At 39.0% G+C, this 18,197-nt stretch overlaps 1 long non-coding RNA gene across 1 annotated transcript in view; it reads left to right on the top strand.

The window, feature by feature from the left end:
* Positions 1 to 13,289, top strand: part of LOC134759038 (uncharacterized) — a 28,894-nt gene extending 15,605 nt beyond the window's left edge. The window contains exon 4 of the long non-coding RNA XR_010134894.1: positions 13,265 to 13,289. This is a non-coding gene — a long non-coding RNA (uncharacterized lncRNA). The remainder of the gene's footprint in view (positions 1 to 13,264) is intronic.
* Positions 13,290 to 18,197: the final 4,908 nt, after the last annotated feature.

Below are 18,197 nucleotides of genomic sequence, written 5' to 3'. Positions count from 1 at the left end.
GTGAAAGATGTTTTTGTAGCCACAAGTTTAACAAATTTAGAAAAGAAAATAGAATAAAATAGCTTTTAAGCATATGACCTCAAACTAGGGAAGCAATAATATACATAGTAAAGATAGATGATGATGGATGGATAGGTAAATCATAGATAGATGATAAACAGGTGGATGGATGGATAGATAAATAGATGATAGATACATACATACATACATACATACATACATACATACATACATACAAAGATTTCAATTAATGTGCATTCAAAAAAAGATTAATCACAATATTCACTCAGAATATTTAACTGTAGAAAGGTGATATTCCAAGGCCATCAACAGGCTAATGCAAGTCTGCAAATGTTTATCTCTGACAAGATGAGTACTGAAATTGAGAGTAAGTCTTTAGAAACTTTTATAGACATTTGGCAAAGAAATTTCATGTCTGTTGAATCTGATGATAAAAAGAGCTGCATTTTATGCCTTTTTAATAATTTTTGTAGTAATTGATTTTTATTCTATTTTATGAAAGAATCAGCATTAGAAATTTAAAAAAATAAAATTATCCTTTTCCCACAGGTAGTTTGAGATGCTTTGAATAAAATTATATTTGGTTTTGGGGAAGCTAGGGATTCTTCCTTCTGTTGTGGTTATACAAAACATACATTTTACGGGCCTATCATTTTATTTTTACAGGGATTGTAATTGCTTACTGTCAATGTAAGAGAAATTACAGGAGGTGGGTGAGCTGAGAGAAAGGAAAAAATACCTTCCTTTTTAGTAGTTACAAGTTAGAACTGTAGGCAAAGTGTAATGTTAGGAAACACAGCTGCTGGTTGACCAGTAGTTTGCCTATTTGTACCAATAGTCCTGAGGTTATTATTATTATTATTTTAATCTATACAGTTTTTCAAAACTTTGTTGTGGACTTCATTCTTTTATTTATAGATACGACAAGATAACTTGTCCCTTTAACTTCTGGGCTAAAGCTACATTTTAGACTAAAGGACAAGGAAAATGTAAGCATCCCTTTTAGGCTTTGGGGAATTAGCAGTATCTGTGACATTAGCCTCACTTTGTTTTGGTGGCACTTTTTATGTGCTGTGGTTTGCTGTCCATACAGGGCAAAGCTGACCTCCAATGGGATGTATGTAAGCACAAGGTGCCCAAGAGTATAAAGAACTAAAATCTTTATGCAAAAACAAAAGAAGATGTAAACCTCAAGTGTACCTCCACCCATTTACACTTTTTAGCTCCAAACCACAAAGAGAACAAAAAAAGGACTTTCCCAGACTTGTTTTTTTGTCACGTTTTCTGAGAAAAGACATGGTTAACTCTTAAATGCACTGTCCTGGCCTTACTCTTAGATGTTGATCTTTTCATAAAATTGATAACAGTTGACTGCTCTTAGAGAGAATCTACCTAGCCCCCCAAACCACATCCCTGTTTCTTGGTCCACTGGTCCTATGACCAACCTTGAACTACAGGACCTATAATGTACAAAATGTCTGCAAATTACCAGATGTCAAGGCTACTTCACATTTATACTAACCTTCATGCTAGCAACACATACAGTTTTTTTTCTTCTCACCTCTATAACCTCTAAGAAGAAGTTTTTGTAAAATTAGGGCACAGTCCATTTTGCTGCCAGGCAGTTGTCTCTCCAGAATTCCTTCACATGGACTTTGTCTATGGGCGAGAGTATATGGCTAATATGAAATTCAGTGCTGCAGAAAATAGGATAAAAGTAAATCCTGAAACAAATTAAGCTCTTTTTGTTGTAGAATCTAAGGAAACCCCAAGCGTTGCAGTTAAATTCTTAAATACTAGTGACAGCCAGAGTGTGAAATGAATGGATTCCATTTCTGGCAGCAAAAACTGAGTGCCTACAAATTAATGCATTAAGAAAGAGATGTTTTTTAAACACACACATACCCCATCCTAAATGTACAAGAACACACACATCAGTGGAGAGGGAAAGCCTCCGTGAGACTGCAAAGGCTTTAAAATACCTACATTATTCTAAGTGGCAATCCATGTCAGTGGTGTTATTTCTGAGTCCTGTCATCCCCCATCCACACTCCATCCTAACTTCCACCACTAGATTGAATTATCCTGAAATAGAAACCTTATGATATATCCAAAGGTCTAAAACCTCTTCATCCCCCAAACTCCACCCTTGCCATAGCACAGAAAAAGCCAAATTCCAAAGTCATACAAGTGGCCCCATCCATTCTTGATGTAGCTCCACTTACTTTTTAAGAAATTCATAATTATTAAATTTTTGTTGTCATTTACAGCAGTAAGAACATTTACCATAAGACCGGTCCTTTTAACAAATTCGTAAGTGTACAATATCATTAACCAGAGGCACGATGTTGTACAGCTGATCTCTAGAACATGTTTTTCTTGCATAATTGAAACTTTATGCATATTGAACAGTAACTCCCCATTTCATCCTCCTCCCAGCCCCTGGAAGCCACCTTTCCACTCTCTACTTCTATGAGATTATTTTAGATATTTGTGTAAGTCAAATCATACTATATCTTTCCTTCTGTGACTGGTTTATTTCATTAGCAAAATGTCCTTCAGGTTCACCCATGTTGTTGCACTTACTTTTTATATTCATTTTCTGGTCTCCTCAGAGTTGCTCATTTATTGGCCTCCAATGTCTATGTCATAGGCTCCCCAACCCTGCATTTTTTTATTTGTGTGACTTTTCATGAAGCTTTTCTACATTTTTGCAATTTAGACTACTTATCCTTTCATCACAGGGCATTTAGTCTTATATGCTGCCATTTATTGAAACTTTATACTTCATTTTGGCATTTCTTGTTGGCTTTGTTTGTACTGCAATTTACAAGTCTGTGTGTTTCTGTCTAAAGTTTCCAATTAGGTTAAACACATGTCTTACACCACATTTATATCTCTCATAGTATTTAGTGCAGTGTCTTACACGTAGTAATTGTGCAGTAAATACTGTTTAATCGACTGAATGGTTGTAAACTCCTTGAGGGAACATTTTATTTGGTTTACTATCCCCAAAGCCTGGGAAGTACCTGACATATAGTAAATGCTCAGTAAATATTGCGTTGTGCATGAGGAGAAACAGAAAGAGGAAATTAGATGATTCTGCTAAGACCACACATTGCTGAATACAGAGGTCAATTCTCAGTTCTCTTCTTACTTGACCTAAATGCTTTTGATCCAGCTGATAACTTCTTCCTACTAAAAATGCTCCCTTTGCTAGATTTCCAGCATATTCCTTGTCTTGGCTTTTCTCATATGTCACTGACTGTTTCTTCTCAGTCTAATTAGCTAATTTTTTGTCTCCTACCAGTTGCTTTATCTGCAATGTGTTAGGGATCAGTCAGTCTTCTTCTCTTCTCTTAACTACATTCACTCCCTAGGGGATCTCATTAGTTCATGACTTTAAAAATCCCACATGTTGCTGACTCCCATATTTATATCTTCAACCTTGACACCTTCACCAGCTCCAAAGGTATGGTGTCCTATTGCCTATTTGATGTTTCCACTGAGAAGGCCAACAGTGTTTCTAACGAATATACCCCTAGTCTTCTTCCTTGAGCCTGCCTTCCAGCAGTATTCTCCATCTCAGTTCAAAATGGAAACATCCTTTTCTAGTATCTCAAACATTATTGGCAATCTCATCTCTTATATCTCAATCTATGAGGAAACACTGTTGTGCTCTACTTTCAAAATATTTACAGACAGCAACACCTTCTCATCTCCCACCCCTTTACCTATCCAACCTGTAACATAACCATTGTTTACCTGAATTGTTACCAAAGTATGCACAGTTTATTCCCCACATGGCAGCCAGAGGGCTCCTTTTAGAATGGAAGTCAGATCACGTCACTCCTCTTTCACAACCCCAGAAGAGCTCTCTCTTTCACTCAAAGCAAAACTCAAAGTTATTACAAGAAAATATCCTATTGAACTTCTCAAGTCCTCTCCGACTTCATCTCCTGCTAATTTCCCTCTTGCTCACATTCCTCTAGCTACCATGTTCTCCTTTTTATTTATTTTAGTTATCTATTGCTCCATAACAAGCCACCCAGAATTAAGCAGCTTAAAACAATTTGTTATGTTCTCTATTGGGTCTGTGGATTAACTGACTTCAACTGGGCATTTGTGCTTTAAGGCTTCTTGTGTGGTTACAGTCCAATGTCAGCTGAGTCTGAAGTCATCTGAAGGATCCATGGGCTGACGTCCACGGTAGCTTGCTCACTCCAGTGACTGACAGTTGATGCTGAGAGCTGAGCTGGGATTGTGGACAAGAGCACCTACATGCCTCTGGCCATGGCCTTTCCACATGCCTTGGGCTTCTTATAGCACAGCAGCTATGGCATTCAGTGTTCTGAGGGTCAGAGTCCCAAGAGCAAGTGTTATAGGAGGCAGGAAGTAGAAATTGCCAAGCCAGTTAAAGACTATGCTTGGAACTGGCCCATCAACACTTCTACCATATTCTACTGGTTAAAGCAGTTACCAGGCCTGCCAGGATTTGAGGGCATGGAGTAATAAACTCCACTTGCTCATGGTAACATGGCAAGGTCACATTGCAAAGGAGCATGTGGGATAGAAGATATTATCAGGGAAGTCTCTGGAAAATCCTATTCTTCAAACACAACAGCTGCACTCTCACCTCAGTGCTTGCCATTGCTTTTCCCTCTGCCTAGAATGCTTTTCTCTTGATATCAGCATGTTTTGCTTCCTCACAGCTTTCTAGACTTTGCTCTCTCACTTACTTCAACTCTGCTATTATGTCACCTTCTCAATGAGCTCTTCCTGGACCACTCTACTGAATATGACACATAAACAGTCTCCTTGGTGATCAAGGGCTCACCATTGCCCATTAACGTTGGCTTGACAAAACTTCAGCCAGACTTCTCCCCTCCCTACAGGCACCTACATTTTGACCTGCCTTCAAGTTTAAATAAGCACTAAGCACCTCAGGTGCAGAATATCCTCCTCAACACTCATTCCGAGAATCAGCCGACCACAAAGAAAAACATTTCTCTGCTGAAGCAACCTGATTTTGCCACCTTCTTACCCTGCCCTCTTGCCTTTTGCCCCTACAAACTTCCCTGTCAGTTTTACCTCTCCCTCTCTCCAAAAGATATGTCCTCTTCTGTGTGACTTTGAGACACTTGAGATTTCTGAGATGGAAGCATTCTCCCTGCTGTTTAAGTAAAGTTTCCATTTACCTAAGTCTGCATTCATTTTGATTGAACACCTAGCACTCTCAATACTGTTTATCCTAAACCCGTTTTTCACATTACACAATACCTTTTACATACTAAATGTCATCTCTATTTAACTTCAACTATTTATTATGTTTATTGTCTCTCACCCTCCATTAGGATATAAACTGCCTGACAGCAGGATGCCTTTCTGTTTCATCTATTGAATTCCCATCACCTACTACAAACATGATAAGTGCTCAAAAAGCCTTTGTGAATTTAATGGATAAATTTACTCTTACCTGTGATGTGATACGAGCAGGTTTTGTCTAATACATAGATACAGAATAAAGAAATATTAGCTACTGGTTCTGCCAGGATCTCATTCTCCACTCCAGTTAACTGAATCTCTGACATGTTCCTTGAGCTTGTTTCAAATTCTTGTTTCAAGCATCTAACTCCTATAAAACTGTCCTGTTTTTCTTTGCCCTTCCTAACTTCTTTTCCTCTCTGCCCTTCAACTCAGCTCAGAAACTGGGGCTTCATGATTTGTGGACAGTTGTCCCTGATGCAGTTAACCCACAGGCTTTTCAATCATTTCCTCTGAGTAGATCCCTGTGCCCTTCTGTTGAACTCAGATCCCAGCTGTACCAGCCACCTGTCTAGCCCTTCCCTATCAGATCCCAGGTATATCAGCCATCTGTCCACCCCAGCTTTCCCTCCTTCCTTGGGCAGGTACCATTCCTGTTTCTGACACCTTCAGTCATCCATGTCCTACTTTAGTGAACAAAGTGCCTTATAACCACACCCTAGACAAAAGAAAAGAAGTATCATTGCTTTATGATCATGCATAGATAATATTTGTGGAGTGAATTTGTGTCAAAAAGATCTGGAGGCACAGTGGTTTTATATTCTAAGTTATTCCCCTATTCCAAGGACTTTGGCAAAGGAAGGGGAAAGAATCAAAAGTTTTATGATGATCATAATGAGTTTCAGGTCATGACCACATAATTCGCCTTGTTATTACACACTGCTGATCCTTTAAGTAAAATACCAGAGCCCCAGTAAAACGAATGAGATACCAATGCCTGAGGATTTCACCCAAGCATCGCTAATTAAGGGTTATCTTCTAATGCATTCAAGCTACACAAGTCTCTTGAGTTTGCATAATTGAGCTGGAAATAAGTTGAAGGAAATTTATGGGATTTTTAGCCCAGGAGGGAAAGCAAGAAAGTTGGAAAACTCAAAACCATGGGGAAACAAAACAAAAACACAAAAAAAAAAACTTCCTTCACATTGAAAAATGAAGGTTTTGTTTCTGACTCTTTTTTTTTTTTCATGTAAGAAAAGTCTTACACTACCTTTTATATCCTCTTTGTCTTGTTTTCCAATTTTTAGACCTCCAAATGAGGTAGAGGGTGAAAGAAAGAGCATTAGAATCCAAGTCAGAAGTCTTGGGTTATACCTTTCCCTATTCAATAACTGAGTCTCATATATGAAATATAAATAAAAATTACTGTATATACTCCATGGGGTAATAATGTGGATTAAACAAAAGGACGAATTGAAAATACAACAAGTCCTCAATGTCATCCACAGGTTCTTGAAAACTGTGACTTTAAGTGAAAGGATTTATAACAAAATAGGTTCATTGATACAAACAAACTTCCTACAGCATATTTTTGGTCACAGAAACATCACCAAACTTCTAAAAAAAAACCAAAGCACTTCTAATGGTAAACACTGAAACAAATGTGAGTGTGCTGTCTCTCTCTCTTTCTCTCATATATATTTTTATATATAAAATGTATATGAAAAATCTTTCATATATAATATTTCATATATATGAAAAATCTTTCATATATACAGTCTTTCAAATAAGATTATTTACCCCATTATTTCAGTTCAGGGTCTTGGGTGGTTGGAGCCTATCCCAGCACTTATGACCTGGACATAGAAGTCCATGGTGGCCTGCAACCTTGTTTGGAATTAGAATATGGAGCTGAACCCATTGTTGGCGTCAAGGGAAGCTTGGACAGCCTTGCAAGTGAGGAGGCAACAATGAAAGTGGAAAGTTGGGGCTCTAGAAAGCACGAGGCTCTCTATTGTATCCAGAATACAGAAATATAAAAAGCTATTACAACTTAACAACAAAAAGGCAAACAACTCATTTATAAAATGAGCAAAGGACTTGAATAGACATAGCTCCAAAGAAGGTATACAAATAACCAATAAGCACATGAAAAGATGAGCAAAGAGAGCAGAGGGATGAGATGTTATGAATTAAATAGGTTGGAGATATGATGGTAACTTAGACAGCACGGCCAGTTGTATTTCAAAGAACAAAGAGCCTTTTAAACCTTTGCGTAGAAACACAATCATAGGGTTTAAGCAGCAAGGGTTTTTTTCTTTGTATAATAAGTATACAAAGGTTATACAATTGACAACACAGTCTCTATAAAAAGCTTTTTTAGCCACTCCAATCCTCAGTTTCTTCTATGAACTGTCCACATTATTTGCCCAACCATTTATTTTTTACAAAATTTCCTTAATTTTTTCCAGTTAAAAAATTTGAGTTGTCATTTAATTTTCATGTAATTTTGCCTGACCTTTATCTATGTTTTAAGCAACTTGAGCACTGGAAATCTTTATTTTGTATCCTCCAGAGTATGAAGTATGATTCTTTTCCCTAAAATAGTAGCATTTGTGATTTTAAATTCTATCTGCTGGATGAATCAATACAAGTGAGTAGAAGATAGAATAATACCTCATCTACCAGAATTCACTGCGCTAGCAGTCTTATCTATTAGAAATATATGAAAGAATCAATAAGTAAGAAAAAAAGCTTTCAAATAACCAAAATAAATGTTACTAAATCATGTTTGCCATCTTAAATGAGTATTAAATAAGTAAAGGCAAAACCTAAGATGATTACATCTAGGAATTATTTTACAATATGACACAGGAATTAAGTGTAGCATCAATAACCTTTGACCAAGTGAAACAGGCTTTTTTTAGAGAGCATAAACTTGTATTATTTTTTCATCCAAACCCAAGCAGCCTAACCCCCTCTTCTTGCCATAAAGAGAAGGCATTCTTAGATAACAAAGAGCTTAAGCAAAGTAATTTTGCAGAGTATACTTTGAAGGAGGAAAAAAAATCCTTCAAATTTCAGCATTTGTATGGATGAATGCAATAGGCAATAGAAACATAAATAGCTTTTTTAAAAGTGCAATAAATGAAAGCTGTTCATAATTGGTGTTCTATAAGGAATTACAAACAAAGAATTTGGGAAGTCTCTGGAGTTACACTTTCCACACAGATACAAGGTAGTGACTTATCTGAAACAGAATTATTTGGCACACCTCGCATGGGCAAGCATGAACCACAGAAGAGATTCAGCAAAATGTATAAAATCAGACATGAGTTAGTAAGAACATCTAAGCAAGCACAAGACAGCAATATTACCCAGAATACATTACTAAAGGACTCACTGTCACCTGAGTGGGCTGAGATGGGAGGCATCGACCTGTTATAGCCTTATCAGGGTATCATTTTACTGTGAGAAGATAACATTGTGCTTAAGCAAACCAATTAGTCAGTCATTCAGAGTTGATCTTATGTATTAAATTAGTCATTTGTAACTAGTTCTTTATGTTATCTTTAAAAAGCATCAAGTAAAAAGCACTATTCAGATATTGTTAGAAAGAGGTTTTATATAGCAATTGCAGGTACAACTTAGTTGCTCGAAATGATGGAAGCTCACAAATGGAGAAAAAGATGATTTAATAATTTTTTTCTTCAAAATGCATAAACATAAATAAATCACAATTAGAAATGCAAAGAAAAGTTAAATTAAAAACCTAAAAAGATGGCCCTGGTAAAAACAAAATAAGCACATTTTGAAAATTAAAAAACATGTATTTTAAAACCTAAACTTCCAGAACCCACCTTGTTATGTCAATATTAGCAACTTAAATAAGATTAAATTAAAAAGTAATATTTTGGGTTTGGCTGCAACAGAGTATGGGTGTTACCTAGACTGTTCTTCCTCCCTTCACAAAGGTAAACAACTATGAAACAGAACAAAATAGGTGAAGCATTTTTTGGAGGTAAGTGGTAGAATCCAGGCAGTCTGGTTCCAAAGTCAATGCTTTTACTGATCCCTCAACGCCATGCTACATGAAGAATTGATTTTACTGTGAACATGGGCTCCTAATTAGATAAGTAGACCAGCTCTGGAATTCTCCTCCAGAGGTCAAAAACTTACAAAATAGCAAGCACTCTGCAGCTCAAGCCTTGCAGACAGCTAAGCAATGATAAGACCAGTTGTGTCTACTCCTTCCTTCTCCATTCATTCGCTATTAGTCATTTGACCCATATGCTAGCTAACTATAATGCTAGCAAAAAAGCAAACATGTGGTGAGCTCAATGTTTTCTCAACCTTCTGCCGTAGGGAACTTTCAGGGATCTGCATGTCACAAGGAGATGGAGACCAAGGAGAGCACAGCAGTGTTGCTGAGCTGGGATGGCAGAGATTAAAGTTGAGGGCTGCGAATGCAAACTGGAATTTGCAGGGCAAATTAACAAAGAGAAGGGTACTACTCAGACAAGAGTCCTCAGAATGCTGTATGGGGAAATCTGAGTGGATCCTTGGTCCAAAGCTGGGCCGTACATATATAGAGCCAGTCTCTTCCAGAGCTCACAGGAAATACCACAGTGCTTACCAACTGTATTTCTGAGTACAAAGGAAATACATTAGAAATCAACAACTAAAAACATAAAATATGCAAATATTTAGAAATTAAACAACACACTTCCAAATAGCACATAGGTTGAAAAAGAAATCACAAAGGACATTAAAGTATTTGAAACAATCATAGTAAAAACACAGCAAATAAAAAATTATTCATAACTAAGGCAGTGCTAGAGGAAATTTTACAACTTTATAAAAATAAAAGACTAAGAGTGGTTCATGTTTCCACCTTCAAAGGTTGGAAAAAGAAATGCAAAGTAAACCCAAAGTAAATAGAAGGAAGAAAATAATCAATATGAAAAACGACATCGGTAAAATAGTATACAAACATTTTAGAAAGTAAGAAAGCCAAAAGCAGAATTTTTAAAAGAACACCAAATATTTCCAGAGCTCATCTTATGCACCATGCTTTCTGCCATGTGTTGATTACACAGATTAAGATAATGCAGTCCATCTACTCCTGTCCCCAAGTTCACCATATTTGAGCTTTCGGTCATGTATTTCACAAAATGATTTCAACATAATACATCTGAAAGTTCATCTCTCCAGCAGTGCCTAGAACACAGTAGAAGCTCAATAAATATGTGTTGAATGGATGAATGAACTCTTTCCTTTAACACATGGGGAGGGCCACAGAGAGGAAGGGACTTTCCCTAAGTTCACCGATGTCTTACTTGGTACAGCCTGGATTCTGTCCTTCATACCAGACAACATTCTTTGCCTTGGCCAGCTCAGACTTTAGTCTCAACTCTCTTATGCCATTAGAGAACCTTAATAACTAGTTCTGTGTTTAAATTGCCTGGCACCCATCTTGGAAAGGCATTTCATTAGCATTCCTGTTTGTGTAATGCCAGCTTGCCAGCCAAGGAGCCCACTGAGAGATGAGCCAGGGGAGAGTGAGTGAACACACAGACTCACATTGGAACTTGCAACTCCACTTAGCACAGGGGAGCTGAGCTGTATTGACTCACACCAGCAAAAGCCACCTTTCTCAAGCTCTCTCACCTCCCCAACATTGTTCCTGTTGCCTGATTGCACCTGGAGAATCAAATTTTCTTGGGGCACAGCCCAAGAATAATTGAGACAACAGGACTATTTCCTACTAGTGGAGAACTAAGCCTTTGCAATGGAAAATACAGAGGGAAGAAACAACCAATATTGTCATAAGCCAACACATGAGACACACTCAAATTTTAGCAACTCAGATTAGAAGGGAGGCAGAAACAGCTACAGCTACTGGGGGAAATGGGAGGATGCCTAGGAAGGAAGTGGTTATAGGGGCTGGCACTTGAAAAGGCATAGTATGTCCCATCTCCAAAAGAATAAAAATAATAGAAATTACTTATATAGCATGCACTATATGTCAGGAACTATTATAAACACTTTGTAAAATAAATATAAATTATTTAATCTTCACAGCAACCATACAACACAAATACTGTAATATCCCCCAATTTACAGATGGCAAAACTAAGTCAGAGACAGGTTAAGTAAGTTGCTTAAATTCACAGAGCAAATAAGTGGTAGAATCCAGGCAGTCTGGTTCCAAAGTCAATGCTTTTACTGATCCCTCAACCCCATACTACATGAAGAATTGATTTTACTGTGAACATGGGCTCCTAATTAGATAAGTAGACCAGCTCTGGAATTCTCCTCCAAAGGTCAAAAACTTACAAAATAGCAAGCACTCTGCAGCTCAAGCCTTGCAGACAGCTAAGCAATGATAAGACCAGTTGTGTCTACTCCTTCCTTCTCCATTCATTCGCTATTAGTCATTTGACCCATTGGAGTTTGTAGATATGAACTGAGTTTGTACTCTGAAGAAATGGCAAACAGTTTTTTGAAAGTGAATCACAAATTTTGATTTGCCAACTACTATAATCTAGTTTCACAGAGCGTGGAGACTATCTGGGATTCAGAGAGGGCAAGCAAATGTTTAGATAGTAGCTGTCTGTGAGTAGATAACATGATCTGTGCCAGCCATGCTACGCTGTCCCTGCTTTTATGGAGATTCCGGTCTAAAAGGAAAGACCAGCATTAATTACCTAATCCATTAGTGAATGTTACCTGCAAAACAAGTGAGGGGCTCTGAAGGAAAGGAAGACAGGTCAATATCAGGGACTCATAATGGAAGCTGAGCTGGCTCTGGGGCAGCAGAAGGGCTTGCCTTGAGAAACAGGTGCTTGGGTTGAGAGCTGAAAGATGAAAAGCCTTTTTTTTAGGTGGCACAAGAGAGATGAGAAGAGAATTCTAGGCAGAATATACAGCACTTGCAAAGGCAAGAGAGAGCAGGCAAGAAGCCTCCTGGTATGGCCAGCCCCAAGGCAGGGAGCAGGGTATGAAATGAGTTGAGGCTGGAGTGGGAAGGAGAGGCAGGCCATACAGCAACTGACAGATTCACGATCTCTGTACAAAGAGCACTGGGGAGCCGTGGAAGGACATAGGCAGAACAGTGGCATGAAGCAAGAAACACCCAATGCATCCAATAAGTGACTAGACTAATACTCAAACTCAGATCCTTTGCCCTTCTTTCCCCCAGTCTCCATCCTCACTGCATTTTATCAGCCCAGGAAGTTTAGCCAGTAGAGGTCCTCACCAAGCCACACAAATCACAGAGCCTCAGGGTTGGCAGGGACTTGGCTATCTTGGAGACACATCCGCTAGCTAAGCACTCCCATGTCCTCTCTGAATCCCAGCCCATTTCTAGTCTGTGTGGAACTAGATACTGGACTCAGCATATGTTTAATAGCTGGGTCATCTCTAGCAAATTAAATCACTTCTATGAGCCTCCCTTTCTACACCTGCACTATGGGAGTGCTAATGTCAATTGACCATTAAGATAATGAAGGTGATGTTTTCAGCACCATATCCAATCCTTAGTAGATGCCCAAAGAGTGATGATTTAATCTGAATTCAGCCATTCATCTTGAGCTATATCTTTCTCCCAACTCAGCTGTGACAGTTCCAAGACATCATCCTGCGTATCAGACAGATCTTATCATTAAGTCCAGTAGTCCACTAAATAATTATGCATGTTATAGCAGCCCATAGTTAAAGCGGAAATAAAAAAATAATAATAAACTTACCCACAGTGGAGAAAGGAGGAAGTGAAGAAATCTCATCTTTCTGGTATTATTTTCCATTGTTTTATTCCTTGAAAAATAGCCAGTATAATTTTGCATGGTGCTCAAAAAATGAAAGTCAACTCACCAAAAGACAATGAGTTCAATATTTCTGTTGAAAATAAACATTTGAAAACAGTATCTATTTATATTTATGTATATTTATTCATCTATTCGATTTATAATTTCAGGCTCATTCCACACTAAGTGTTCTGAATCAAAAAGATGAACAAAATACAGTGCCATTCTTCAAGGACTTCACAGTCTACAGGAAAGGGATATAGTTAAACAAATAACTGCAGAATTGGAAATTGGAGCTGATGTGCTTAGAAGTGTTTTGAACAAGGGGCATGGCTGTGACTCTCTCTGCTTTTGCAAACTTCAGGAAAACCTTTACTCACAGGTGAGTTCCACCTGAGGTTAATTTGAAGCTTGTGTTCTGAATTTGCCAACTAAGATAAGAAGGAAACATATTGATAGCAAGAAGAATAGCCTGTGCAAGGAAGTGAGGGCCCAAGAAGGATGTGTTTTCTCAGAAGTCTGGAAAAGCATCTCCTTCTCCACCTCCAGGGAAATCAAAATAGACCCTCAGTGATGGGTCCTGAGCATTTCCAGATCCAAGGAAAGTTCTAAATTACTGGAATTAGATATGTTAAATCAAGACTATCATGACAACCTGACTTCAAGTCTTATTTGCTGAAAGTGCAAAGCAGAGGACATGACCATTTTGTGTGTGCAGCACCCTTGTGATCTCACAAGGACGTTGCTTAATGACATATGGAAACCCATTGGGTAATTAAATAGTCTGGGGCTAATTGCATCTGACTGTGTTATTCCAATGTGATGGGTTGAGATGTGCAATGGATAGGAGAAAACAGGTTTCTAGAATTGCAATGGGTGACTGTTTGCTCTGACCTTGATTGAATTTGAACATGGGGCACAGGATGCAGTGGGGCACAAGTTGACCGCCAGCACATGAGGAGTAGGGCAGACTAATTTGTCAGTCTGGCTTACAAAGGTGTCTTGTATTCATTTCAGAACAAATCCAACAGCTGTGATTCTGGCTTTTCCTCCAAGTAAAGGCTTATCTTCTTCTTCCCAAGCTAAATGCATCCGCAGAGCCCTCCAGCTCAACATCATTATTTGTATGGAACTTTTATATAATTCCTCCTTAAAAACACAAATATTCTCATTTGTGCCTCACAATTGTGAATGGTTATTATTATCCCTCATCCGACCTCATTTTGCAGATGAAGAAATCAAACCCCAGAGAAACTGAGTAGCCTGCTGGTTACAAAGTGATGGAATCATGACTCGTGTCCATGTCATTCTGCTTGCAAATCCAGTGTCCTGCTGGACTCTGCTCTCACATTTTAGTTGGGAGAGGCCTGGGAGAACTGTTTTTGCCTTTAGGCAGACACACAGATCCTGAGGTGGCCCAGGCTGATGAAAGCAAATATTAAGAAAATGGAAATGGTTAGACTCAATGATTATTATCATTTTCACTTTACAGTTGAAAATACAGAACCTCAGGGTGAAGCCCTAACTTCCCACAGCAGATGGGGTCTATGAGGAGGAAGAAGTAGATGCATGGACCAGTCCTGTTATGAAGACAAGTTTCATGGTGCTACTGTGTCTCCATGAGCTCCTGTGGCCCAGAAGCTGGCATCCTGTGAGTGGGTAGGTTGATGATTATGCCAACTAACCCTGCAGGGATTCACGCTGACGTTGAGGTCCACTCACACATTAGTACAACTCCATACGTTGTAGGACATTTTCCAGGCTGGAGCAAATAAGTTATTGCTTTCAGTAAATCCCCTCCCTCCTTCCCTTCCTTTTATCTTAGATTTGGGATGATGGAGTGGGCTGAGTTTTAAGACTATTCTCCGTCTGTTTATAATATTCTCTGGGTGACCACGTCACCAGAAACCTCTTGCAGTATTGAAGCCCAAATACAACACAACTCTGTCACCAATCTATAAGCTCCATTTACCTCCATATTCCTAGTGAGTACATCATAACATCAGAGATACACAAAAGGCTGGGTGCAGTAGCTCACGCCTGTAATCCCAGCACTTTGGGAGGCCGAGACGGGCAGATCACGAGGTGAGGAGATCGAGACCGTCCTGGCTAACACAGTGAAACCCCGTCTCTACTAAAAATACAAAAAATTAGCCGGGCGTGGTTGCAGGCGCCTGTAGTCCCAGCTACTCGGGAGGCTGAGGCAGGAGAATGGCCTGAACCTGGGAGGCAGAGCTTGCAGTGAGCTGAGATCGCGCCAGTGCACTCTAGCTTGGGTAACAGAGCGAGACTCCGTCTCAAAAAAAAAAAAAAAAAAAAAAAAAAGAGATACACAAAAATTACTTACAGAAATAATAGGAATTATTTTGTGAAGTCCAAATAATATATATCAGGTTTTATTCCATGGTGTTGTGTTTACAAGCAATTACTTGACTCGCAAAATCTGCTTGATATGAAGTGTGTTGTAATGGTTTTCTGCTGCTACTCCTCTGAAGTCCTGAGTGTTTCCACCATCCAGGCGGAAACAGCTAATATCTATCTGCCTGTTCTAAAACATTACACGCAAGTACATACACACATAATCCCCTTCCATCTTCTGAGATTTAGCAAACGATTACATGTTGAACAATTTAGCAGTCTATTGAGTGACTTTTCATTTGCTATTAAAGTACGCAGATATATGGTCCTAGGGAATGCGCATGGGCTTTCGTTGTATATCTTGGGACCTACAATTTCTGGCATGTTAGGCAAGTTACTTAACTCTGAGGTTCTATATTTTGAACTGTAAAGTGAAAATGATGATAGTCATTGAGTTGCAAGGAAAGAAATTATAATGAAGTCATGAGGGGTCAGGTTTCATGAGTTCGAATCCTTCTTTCACCACTGTAGTGGATGCTGTAGTGCTCCACTCAGATTCCAGAACTGAGAAACTCATGCCCATGGCTGCTGGAATTATGGGTTGTTGACATCTCACAGCCAAGTTTCTTCCCAGGAAATGTCCTCTCTTGGCCAAAGAGAGCTGCTCTCTCTAATGCTACACCCTTCTCCTGGGGACAGTCTGAAAGGCTTCAAAGTCTCAGCATTCCTTCTTCAATTCAGCCCTCCAGAAATGCCTGGGAAGTCACTTGCAACCAGTATGACCCAATCCTGCTTCTCTGACCCCCTGACAGGTCCTGGTCCAGAAAACACCCCCAATAAACTTTACACAAATAAATTTCCAATTCAGACTCCACTTCCTGGAGTCTTGGTAGTTCCATGAAATTTACAGCTTATTGCGTATAGAGGTCACATATATAATTACACATGGTGGAATTGAAATTAAAATTCTGATAAGAATCCTGTGATTTCGAGTCCAGGTCTCCTGTTGGTCTCCATCGTTCTATTTCATTCATGAAATAGGTTGGAGGAACTCACAACACAATAGACCCCATATTTCAGCTCATTAATAATCAACATATTCTGGTCTCAGTGGCCATTATTTTTAAGAAGTTGTATACAACATTATAATCAGTGTGATCTAGTCAGGTTTTTCTACTACAGTGGGGCAGCCTGGAACTCAGTCAGATATACTTGTCTTTCTCAAGTCTTTATGAGACTCATTTTTATATTTTTAAAATTACATTTTGAACCGACACAGAGCACAATTTTGGAGAGGTGATCCTATAAACGAACAAAGGACACTGCCATTCATTCCTTCATTTACGGTTTTTTATTTTTTTTTAGACGGAGTCTTGCTCTGTCGCCCAGGCTGGAGTGCAGTTAAATGAAAAAACATACCCAGACAGAGGTTCTAAAACAGCACCAGAATATTAATTTAATGAGTGGAGATTAGTTTTCTTTATCAACACTACAATTTTCTTTTCTTTTCTTTTTTTTTTTTTTGAGACGTAGTCTCACTCTGTTACCCAGGCTGGAGTGCAGTGGCACAATCTCGGCTCACTGCAAGCTCCGCCTCCCGGGTTCACGCCATTCTCCTGCCTCAGCCTCCCAAGTAGCTGGGACTACAGGTGCCCACCACCACGCCCAGCTAATGTTCTGTATTTTTAGTAGAGATGGGGTTTCGCTGTGTTATCTAGGATGGTCTCGATCTCCTGACCTCATGATCCACCCGCCTCGGCCTCCCAAAGTGCTGGAATTACAGGTGTGAGCCACATTGCCCAGCCCATTTATGTTGTTTTTATCCATCTAACCAGCCACCATATATTGTGTGCTTCCCATGCACAACACATTCTGAGAACTTTCCACACATGCTCTACTTTCGTCTTCACATCAACAACGTGAATCTTAAGCTGTGCTGAATTTTGTCCAAAATGACTCAGATAGGAAAAAGCAGAATAAGGAATACATTACAGTTGTCTCCAAAGTCCACCCTTTTCTAAGTGTCACATTATATTGTCCTTGCCACTGGCACACAGCTTAAATAAAAGTCAAACTATGAGAAGCCATAGAAAGTAATATCAGAGTACAGGTGAGAAGATGCACTTACATAAATGATCATTCAAGACTTCCTGGAGAAGGCACGAGTTGGCCTTTGGAGTGACCAAGACTCACTTCCAAGTAGAAAGCTCAGTAATTTTGCTTGAGAGATAGCATGGAAGGGGCCCAGTCTTCAGAGTGTGGCTGACCGGAATTTGAGCTCTATCTTCATCTATTACTACCCATGTGCCTCTGGACATCTTACTTAACCTCTCTGAATCTTCATCTTGTCATTGTGAGAGACCTGATTGACTTGTTGTAAAGATTAAAGAAATCATGAAACACATCTAGTCCAAAACTGATACTATAGTAGACATTTAACAAGTGATGTTTGATTTGAGTTAATTCAAGTCTCTAGGTTATAGTAAGAAAATGGCAAAATATTAATTAATCAGCTTCTCCAGTTTGTGCGTTTGAGAAGGGTAAGCCAAAGGAGGACTTTGTTTTCATATCTCATATTGCATTGTTTGTCATAGAAATTACACATTCATTCAAGCACGCACACACACACACACACGGGCACAAACACTCAGACATGAGCCACAATCCACAATGAAGGAGTGCTTAGAGTGCTTAGGCACCATAATAAACTTTCACATAAAGTACAGCAGTAGCATTCTTAATTAA

The sequence above is a fragment of the Gorilla gorilla genome, chromosome 7, assembly GCF_029281585.2.
Source record: "Gorilla gorilla gorilla isolate KB3781 chromosome 7, NHGRI_mGorGor1-v2.1_pri, whole genome shotgun sequence".
Taxonomy (NCBI): Eukaryota; Metazoa; Chordata; class Mammalia; order Primates; family Hominidae; genus Gorilla; species Gorilla gorilla.
This window is presented reverse-complemented; position numbering and strand designations above follow the sequence as displayed.